This window comes from Lygodium microphyllum, chromosome 15, assembly GCF_053477565.2.
Source record: "Lygodium microphyllum isolate KBCC chromosome 15, Lygodium_microphyllum_v1.1.10, whole genome shotgun sequence".
NCBI classification, from domain to species: domain Eukaryota; kingdom Viridiplantae; phylum Streptophyta; class Polypodiopsida; order Schizaeales; family Lygodiaceae; genus Lygodium; species Lygodium microphyllum.
The window spans coordinates 138,632,965-138,643,535 of record NC_141149.1 but is presented as its reverse complement, the minus strand read 5'-3'; positions in this window follow the sequence as shown (position 1 = coordinate 138,643,535).

Below are 10,571 nucleotides of genomic sequence, written 5' to 3'. Positions count from 1 at the left end.
AAACTACTAAAGAAAAACTTCGTTATTCGTTGACACATCTTATAATCATTTAAAAGTCATAAAAAATTTATAAAGGATATAAGAGGTTCTTCTTCAGCTTTCCACCATAGACTTTCCATCCACCATCATCATCAATAATTTAAAAAGAGCTCTCAAACAAATTATTCAACCAATACGAACTCATCACATACAAATTATTACAACACACACAAAAACACAACCATGTGAATGACACCTCCAAAAAGAGAGATATATGTATCATTAAGAATCATCCAAAATACATTGCAAAGGCATCAATGAAGATAATCCCTTTTGAAGGCTTGGTGGTTTCGAAAACGATCCATGGAGAAGGACTCATCCACAAATGTCTTTGGAGGATTTTGAAAGAACTAAAGGTAGCACATCCTTTCTAGCAAAACAAGATATCTGCTAGGTAGACATAGGGCATGAAAATATAGGACATCCAACTGTTGGGAATCAATGTTCACATTGGCATTGTTACAAAGCTTTGGAATGGCCTTTTAATCGTTATGGAAATGCCTATGTATACATGCTAGATACCGAGCAAAATGAGCTATCAATCTCACTGAAGGATCTAAAGATTGTGAATATTAGTGAGCAAAATGGAGGTAATTCTAGTATGCTTGACTAGCAGTTGTCCAATCCCCTGGAATTAATGACCAGTTGATCTGTGGTCCCATGAGAGAATTAGTCGAGCTCCATCCTCTTCTTCTCGGAATCTGCTAATCAAATCCATCGTACCCACTAACCAACTGAGGGGGTTGAGAAATAGAAGTGGCAGGAGATGGAAGTGGAATAAGTAAAAGAGGATGAAGAGATGGGTAGGCACAATCATAAAAGCAGGAATAGGCTAAAGAAGGAGTGGTTGAAAATTTAAGTGAATCAGTTAGGAAAGGTATCAATTGATAAGTAGGAAAATGAGATATATGGATAGATCGAGAAGGGCATGGCAGAGAAGGGGAAAAGACTCGATCTTCAATGAAAGAACAATATGTAAATATAGAAATTTGAGGAAAACCCTAAGGTTGGAAAAGGAGAGGTAAGATAGCTGTTGAATTGGATTGATAAAGGAAAAGATAAGTATCATAGCGATGAGCCATTTGTTGATAGTACAATAGGCTAGGAACAGAGGGACCTAAAACAGATCGTCTATGATAGGCATCAAAGAAGGATGAATCAAATGGATGGTTCTTAGAAAGATAAGCTAGGAGATCCACCCTCAGTTGGTTAGTGCTCTGCACATAAGTAGAAGCTATATTCTATCATTGATTCAGGACCACAAAATCAATCATTGAGTGCCATGAATTGTCAAGGCAAGTAGTCACTTTTGAAGAATAACACTAGAACATGTCTTCTATCCTCAACTCCAAATAGTTGACATACAAAACAACTTGCAAAACAGCTTCTTTCTATGAATAGCCTCTGCAAAACAATTTCTAAGAACTCTGGATGTCATTACAAAGGAATGGAATAGCATCTCCTAATACTAAATTGTTCAGTGAAGGGACTGATATTTCCAAAGAACCCTCTCTGTGTGCCCTGAATAAATTGTTGCATGTGAGGTAGACAGGGAGGTCACAACCAGATGTAGTAGGAACTATGACTGAAGGAATGACTGAAGGAGTTTTATCTGCCACACGCTTCAAGTGCTTCCGCTAAATGACCAATGGAGGAGGGGAATCAAGATCCTCTATGTCGATAGGTTCCGACTCTTCTGAAGGTGGAGGGGGAGGAACTGGATCAGATGGAGGAGGTGGTAAGACACCCTTCTTAAGGCTTGAGTATGTCAAGAAAGCATATAAGCATGAACCATAAGTGACATTTGTGGCATTCCCTTTGGTTACTTTGACAAAATGTTGGTCCATCTTCGTAAGCAGGTAAGTACTCCAATCAATGGCCATCCCTTTTAACACCATCCTAGAAGTTGTGAAGAGTTCTTTGGACAAATAATGGGATGGGAAAGTGTTTATCACTTTCTTGACATCTAGAATCTCTTTGGTCTGCTTCTGTAACAGCTTGAAAATCTCATCATTGGAGAATAATTGTCCGGCTGTAACAAAGGGCTCTCCTTTGTAAGGAAGAGACAAAGCCTTCCCTAACCCTCGGGGTGTCAACACCATGGAAGCACCACGAATCAGGCCCGACTTCTTACTGTATGAGGTAAGAAACTCATCGCACTAGGATGGATCATCTGGCATAAATGGGAATGAAGCAACCACGAAAGTTGCAAGTCCTGCTTTCGCTATAAGCTCAAAAGCCAGTAGGGACGAATAATCCCTACTGATTAATGGGACATACTGGATAGGAGGAGGAGTGTAAGGCGCCATTCAGATGGAAAACACACACACCACAAACAAAAACAATCACAAAGAATACTTGCAAAACAACCAAATAGCTATCAAAAAGAAATCAAGCAAAAGAAGAACACACATATAGACATAACTAACCAATTAACCACCCCAAACAACCCACATCCTAGAAAAAATTTGGCATGACCTCTATACATATGCGACCAAAAACTTCATGCGATGCAATAAGAAAGCACCCAAGATCCCATATCAGACAAAAAAAAAAAAAAACTACAAACCGCGCCCGTAATCGTAGCACATAAGCAAACCATAATACCATAAAAAACCTAATCAGGGCCTAACCATAACTTGGACCAACAATTTCAGCTAAGAGGACTTTACGCGTCCATCCCACAAAGCGTGTTTATTAAAAAAGGGAAAAAAAGTGCAGTGAGGGGAAATGGTTTTAATGAAGGGTTCATTTTAAGAAATTATTAAAAATGGGTAAAATTTTATTAGGTTACAAACTTTAATAAGAAAATGGTGATTCCTTCTTAAATTTTTAATTAAAATTTATTAGGGTGAAGCGGTGCTTAAACGAAACCCGAACTGCAATTCCCAGACTGGGGTCTCTAAATGCAAATTCATTAATTAGAAATTAATGGTGATGTGGAGCGCTTTTTTGCCAACGCGTGCCTTTTTTGTAACAGTTGGTTCATTGTTTATTGTAAATTAAGGTGCCTCTAAAACGCGCATAGTGCGTGCAAAGTGAACGGCGGGTTGATTTTTAAGTTATTAGAAACATTGTGTGTTTAGCGCGTGTGGGCATGAAAAAGTGGGTGAATAAAGTTTATTTTAGCAATTAACTGTGGTTAGGGGATAATGAAAATGAATAAATCTCAAAAATAAATACCTGGTAGGGGTGTGTATGCAATAGACTGAAGGCGCACTGAGTAGTCTCTAAATGCATGGAATCCAGTAAAAAAAAAAACCCCACTAACTGGAAAAAAAAAAGCACCTTAATGTTTTTGTGTTTTTTTTTCTTTTTTTCTTTTTTTAAAGTTGTATTTTAGGTGTGTTTGTATTTTGTACATTATGTGTGTGTGTTTTTTCTCTTTTGTATTTGTTTTTATTTTTTTAATGATTAAAATAGAACATATGACACATGAATATGTTGTGAATGTAAGAGTGGGATTTCAGTAATCCAACAAGTATCAACAATGTGTTGTAATTTATCCATGATTTTTCAGCTGATTTTTGGAATTTAAAATAAATTTTCATGAGGTGAAGTATTAAATTTAGAATTTTGGCTTCAAATAATACTTTGACCATTTATGGAAGCATTTTCAATTGAGAAATTATTGGAAAAAATGGCAATGGATTTTGTGAAATTTTTTGGAATTTTTTTTGAATTTTTAATAAAATTTACTCATTTTACATATATTTTTTGAAGAATTTTGAAGTTTTGAATTTTTTGCAATTTATTTTCTTGAATTCCCACTTTAAAAAATATTCCAAATGATTTCAATAATGTTGAAAAAAAATTAAGAATTTTTTCTCATTTTTTTAGATTTTAAATGAATTTTAGTGAATTTTTTAGGTTTTTTTGTGTTTTATGTGCATTTTTATGTGTTTTTTATATTTGTTGTTAGGGGTGTTTGCGGGTTTTGAAATACCCATCACTACATAGGAACGGCTGGTAATGACTACAAGTGCATAGGAACGGCTGCAACCACTGCACGGACAAATCAAAAGCGTGTCCTCGCGCATGAACGCCTACGAGCCACACTTGTACACACACGCACACCACAAGGGTCACACTGCGTGGGAACAGGGGAGGGAGAGGGGAGGGGTTCTACGGGTGGAAGGGGGGGTAGGGGAGGGAGAAGTGAGAACGGGTGGGAAAGGGGGCTTGGGTAGGGGTAATTGGGATTAGGGTAACTATGGGGAAGGGGGGTGGGTTAGGGGTTAGGCTAACTGGGGTGGGGTAGGGGGGGTTAAGCTAACTAGGGTTGGGTTAACTTTGGACCAAGGGGGGCCCGAGGGGGGAGGGAGGCCAGTTTGGAGGGGCCGACTAATTTTGGAGAGGCCAGCTAATTGTGGGGAGGAGGAGGAGGAGGAGGAGGAGGAGGGCAAGGCGGAGGAGGGTGGAGAAGCTGGAGAGGAGGAGGCGGGCAGGAGGAGAAAGGTCGGGCGGAGGTGGGGGAGAGAGCAGAGAGGGGGAAGAAGATGGAAGGAGAAGGAGGCCGAGAGCAGGCAGGGCGGAGGAGGTGGAGAGGCAGCCGGCGAGAGAGGAGGAGTTGGAGGGGCAGGCGGGACGCGAGAAGTTGAAGGAGCAACCGCAGACGGGAGCTCTGGCATAGGTGGGCGCTCCGGCAGAGGGGAGGTGAAGAGAAGAACGAGGAGGCAAGCGCTCCGGCAGAGGGGAGGTGAAGCTAAAGATGTCGGGGGCGCGAGGAGAAAAGGGAGGAGGCCGTGAAGAACGACGACGCGACAGGAAGCATGTAACTTTTTTTTTTTTTTCGTGTGTGTGTGTGGTTGGTTTTTTTTTTTGTTTAAAAAAAGTTATTGTTGTGTGTAAGTGGGTGTTTGTGGTTTTTTTTTGTTGGTGGGTTTTTGTTTTTTGTTTTTTTAATTTATTTATATATTTAATTATTATTAGTATTTGTTTTTTTTTAATGTAGGTTTTATATGGGGTTGTTTGTGTGTTTATTTGTTTTTTTTTTTGTTGGTGTTATTGTTTTTTTTTTTTCTTTTGTTTTTGAAATGTGGGCTTTTTTTTATATTTATTGTGTGTTTTTATATGTTTATTTTTTTGTTTTTGGTTTTTCTTTTTTTTATTGTGTGGGGTTTGTTTTGGTATTATGGTTTGTTTTTTTTTTTAAAGATAAATTTGTTATGGATGTGAAAAAGGAGCGCAACCCCGTCCCACTCAGGCTATTACAATGATAAAATGGACTATTTATCTTGGGAGAGTCAATCTCTGACAAAGTTCAAAATTGAAAAAACATCCTAAAGGTATTGATGATCTACTCCATAATGGTAAGCACATTAGATTTAGTCTAGGCTGAAGCCCGAATGGACCCCAAGGGAAAGAACAACACAAGAGATTGCCTTCTAGGGTAAATCAACTTTTAAATAAATACTAAATGTGATTTTGACTATGCTTGCAATGATCTACCGATGCATCAAGAATGAATTGTTTATGATTATAAGGTAGGATTGTGATTGAATCTAGTCAGAATTAGTTAAGTAGAAGGAAGGATGTAGTAGGCCTCCTCCAAGGCTAGTTATAGGGACCCTATTCCAAGGAGGTCAAAATCACTACTTTGACAAGCTCAAACCAGATCCATTATGAGAGGTTGCTCCATGGGGAGATAGGTAGGAGGAGATAAGGGTGCCAAGGGGGCTTTGGCTAGTGAAGTCCTTAATTTCTAGGATCTAGCTAAACCCTAAGTGATCCAAAATGGTCTGTCATAGAATCTTGGAGGATACCAAACCTTTGGGTTGGTGTTACTTTCGTGTGGGCAAAAGGAAAATTATAATTAGAAAACTTTGCAAATAATAAAAGAGTTGTCAGTCAATGTTCATTTGATCTTGTTTTTGTGTTGTGCCCTAAGTTACATGAATGAACCTTGTGCTACAAAAGGCTAATTAAGGAAGCTCATTTTAAGTATTCAAATATAGCCATGGTAGGTAATTAGGTAACTAAAAATTCCCATCAAGGGAAGTAGGAGGGCATGACCCCCAATGGGTTCATCCTATGGTAGGGTGGTCCCAGTTAGCTAGGAGCTTCCTTCAAGAATTGGGCTAGCTAGGAAATTACATTCACCCAAGCAGAAATTGAATAGGAATCTAGACTCCATGTCGTTTTAGGGGACCTAGAGTGAGTCTATGCCTTATGGGCAAGGGGTCCACATGTTGCACTCCCCCTCATTTCTCACTCACTTTGTACCGAGTGCAACACGAGTCCGCTTCAGTTCAAGTGATCTTGTGCCAATCAAACACTCGAAGTCTGACGCTAGTGAGCCCCTAGGTGACCCCTATTCATTTAGAAACTCGGATTTACGTTGATCCTAGTGGGTTCTACCAAAGCACTTTTGCTACAATGTGGACTCAAAGAACCTAAGTGATTAACCCCGTATCATTCCAAGGAGTATTCAGTGGTGTCACTTAGAATTGCCTCCTAATGGACCACAACATCGTGCCCTGAGACAACTAGTTTCAAGTGGCACATCACATATGTGATGTATGAGACTTTGCATATATAAAATACTTGAAAAACAAGGACGAATTTAGATACTTATCCTTTTCTCAATTCATATCAAGTTAGTTCTTGATTACCTTGTCAAACATGGATACTACTTAATGACAATTTTTTAAATCATATATATAGTGGGGTGCACACACACACACACACACCCACCCACCCACACCTCCTTGTGTTACCATAGACTACCTCCCTACTTTGCCTCAACAACATTCCTTTCTCTTTCACACCCTTTCTTCCACTCCTTTCTCTTTCACACCCTTTCTTCCACTCCTCAAGTAAACCCACCCTCTACACGGTTGGCCCCGCCTCACTAAATCTAGAAGTTATGATGACACCTCGAAAATCCCCAAAGGCATTTTTCAACCATATCTAGGAAGAAATGGAAAGAAACATGAAGAGCTCAATTGCCAAAACCTGCCCCCATTTCCCCAACAAACTCTTCAATCACCATTTTGTCCAAGAAGGTTAAAAATTAGGGTGAATTTTAGCATTTATGAGGTTTTCTTGGTCATGGGCTAAGTTTTTAGGCTTGAAAACTCAAAAAATAGCCAATACTACAAAAATTTACATATTTTGGCCTAAAATTCACCCCAACACAACTAAAATAGGGTTTTCTTACAACATTCTTCCAATTTTCTAAACTCTTCGCCATTTATTATCAATGAAACATTCGCCCACCTACCTCTACGAACTAAAAATCATGGGGGCCCCTTAATTCTTAGCATGTTGTCCACACACCAATCAATTCTTTTGCAAAGCATGTGGCATTATCGTGGTCAATATTGTTCACATAGCCTTGTGCCCCTCAGAGTATTATGGGCCTAGAAATGCCAAAACCGCATTACCCACTATTTATGACTATCAATTGGATCTCTCTAACTAACAGGTAAAGTGATCTCTTATGGATATGTAATATATGGCCTTTTTCTTATTTTGTTAGTACATACTTTAGTCTTTTGGATTTCCTATATTTCTCTTATTATGTATGCTTGCATTGAGGGAAAAAGAGGGCAAGCCAATGAAAGAGTGAGCAAGAGAGTAAGAGTCTATGTATGTGTGTTGAGAGGGCATATGTATGATGGACAAAGTGAGAGTTATATGTACAATAAAGAGAATTTTGGGTTTCATAAAGGAAAATAAGAATTAAGTTTAGAAAACTATAGTTAGTATATTAATTGGTAGATTAGTATGTTAGCATATTAATACATAAGGGAGAACTTGGACATGATTGCTAAGAGATTCAAATCTTAGCAATATCTCTATTGGTAACATGTTTTTCTATTTCTTTCCCAAGAAAAAGCACAAGCAAGATGAAAAAGCATTATAGAGGTAGTCAACTTTATTGCTCCAAGCTTGATATTTCCTACCAAATTGCATTCTATGAACGATCGAATGATACACCAAATGTATTAGATGCATACCTTAATACTCTTTACTTGTACAATTGGCATATAATACAAAACTTGGACTAATAGAGTGGACTACCTCTATAATGCATGCATATATCTTGTTTGCACTTCTTTTGGGGGATGAGGGAGAAGCTCATCACCACTAAAGATACTGCTCTAAGTCCTAAACTACCTAAGATATGTTTCTTAATACCAAAATCCCACGACTTCAACATGTATATAATAATTCAATGCATCTACAAAATAGAATCTATGATTTTCTTGACTCTCTAGTAAATCAAAGCATGAAAGGATGAGAGAGAATGATATTTCACATTAATGATGACTTAGTATCTAAGGGTGGGTATTCATTGGTTCTAAGGTAAGCACACAAAATGAGCAACTTAAGAGGGAAATAAGCTACATACTCTCTAATAAAAACTAATTTAAATATTGCTTAAGATAAAAGCTTAGAGAGCTTATTGGAAATCAAAAGATAGCCTCAAGAAGAAGTAGCTATGCTTCTCATTATGCATGAGGAGCTTTCTGAGGAGGGCCTTGCATTCGCAAACTGTACAAGCTAGTAGAGTGTGCCCTTTACTTGAATAAAATATAAACTAGTAGCCTCGGGACGAAATGAATATGCTTCTCATTATGCATGAGGTGCTTTATGAGGAGGGCCTTGCATTTGCAAACTATATAAGCTAGTAGAGTGTGTCTCTTAATTGAATAAAATATAAACCACTCCTTTTATTAGTCCCAATAGACTGGTTTATATTTCAAAGGACTAATTTGACTAGTTTTTCAACTCGCACATAAAGTATACTAGCATTTACAAGTGGATAGTTTTCCTTTTTCTCAATTCATGTTTAATGAGTTCTTGAATGCATTGTCAAAATTTGATATCACTTGACATGCAAAAATTTATGTGTGTGTGTGTGTGTGTGTGTGTGTGTGTGTGATCTAATATATCCCTCATGCTACGATGGATCCTCTCCTTGCTTTGCCTTGTAGAATCCCTTTACCTATCACACAATTTATTTTGCTCCCCCTCCATGGTTTCCTCCAAATGCGCATTGATTTGCTTCTATGAATCCAATAGTGATGGAAATACCCCAAAACCCCCAAAGACGATAGTATAGAGTCATGGACAAACAAAATTGGGACCAAACTAGAGCAACCTTATTTCTTCAAGGGTTGTGAATGCTATCTCTACCCTCTTACCTCTCATATGGTGGTTCTCAAGCTTCAAGATCATGATTTCTTCCTCCAATACACATGGATGCAAAGAAAATACAAAATCAAGAACATGAAAAAATACAAAATGGTCAATGTTTCTTTCTCTTGCATGTAGTTAAGATGCAAGGTGGAGTTTCCTTATATACATTTATTTCATGTAGCTTTCAATGCCTTCTTCAATTAGTATCCACTCTCATATTAGCTCCTCGAGCCTTCAATGTCACTCCTGCACTCTTGCAATTGCTCCAAGCACCAATGGCGGCTTCAAGAGGTTAAACACACACACACACACACACACACACACACACACACACACACTCTCTCTCTCTCTCTCTCTCTCTCTCTCTCTCTCTCTCTCTCTCTCTCTCTCTCTCTCTCTCTCTCTCTCTCTCTCTCTCTCTCTCTCTCTCTCTCTCTCTCTCTCTCTCTCTCTCAAGATGCAACAATGGATAAGATAGAAGCAAGAATAAAAGCTCTCAAAGTTGGCAAGCATTGCTCCAATGGACAAGATAGAAGCAACAAGAAAAGGTCTCAAAGTTGGCACACACAAGAATGGCCTCTTCAACCTTTTACACATGGACTCAAATTTAGGGTTTCTCCTCAAAACTTGGGCACCCTATTCCTTTCTTGGGCTCTTGATTAATCCTTCTATTGCATGCATACATTCAAGGATTAATCTTGGACTCTCTCCTAACTAAGTAGTGATACAATCTGTATGGAAGTGAGCCCTTGATCTCGAATAGCTAAATTAAAACATGACATATTTTTAAGAATTACAAGTATACCAAATTCAATTTGATGAGGATCCCATCGCATGTGTTGCTAAATTTGATCTTTAAAAATATTTATCTTCTTTCTTTCTTCAACTTTGCTCTCCAAAAAGAAAGTTAACATTACCCTCCTAGGCGAATGTCATTCCCTTGAAATGCAGCATCATGGGGTTTCATGTGAGGGATGGTCATGAAGTGATGGTTCTATTAGAGGAGCATTAATCATTCCTAATGACATGTTGGGGTTGTCGTTGTAGCTCTTGGTGATGTGGATCAGGCTTTCTACGATGCACGTTCATTTGTGGAAGATAAATAGCCATTGATATTGTTAGATGCTCCTTTGGTTTTTAATAAACATATAACCAACATGCTCTCCATGGGGATATGCCTGCCTAAGATGCACGAGCACATGCTTTCATTGATTTGTTGGTTAAATGTACTATTGCTCCACTTATTCTACTTTTGTAAGGTTGCTAAGAACGCACATGATATACTTGTTACTCGTCTCAACTTTATCACCAAGCATTAGTTACTTCTTTGTGGAAGTACTTAGAGTCTAAGCGTATGAATGAATGTGACTCTATTGTAGATA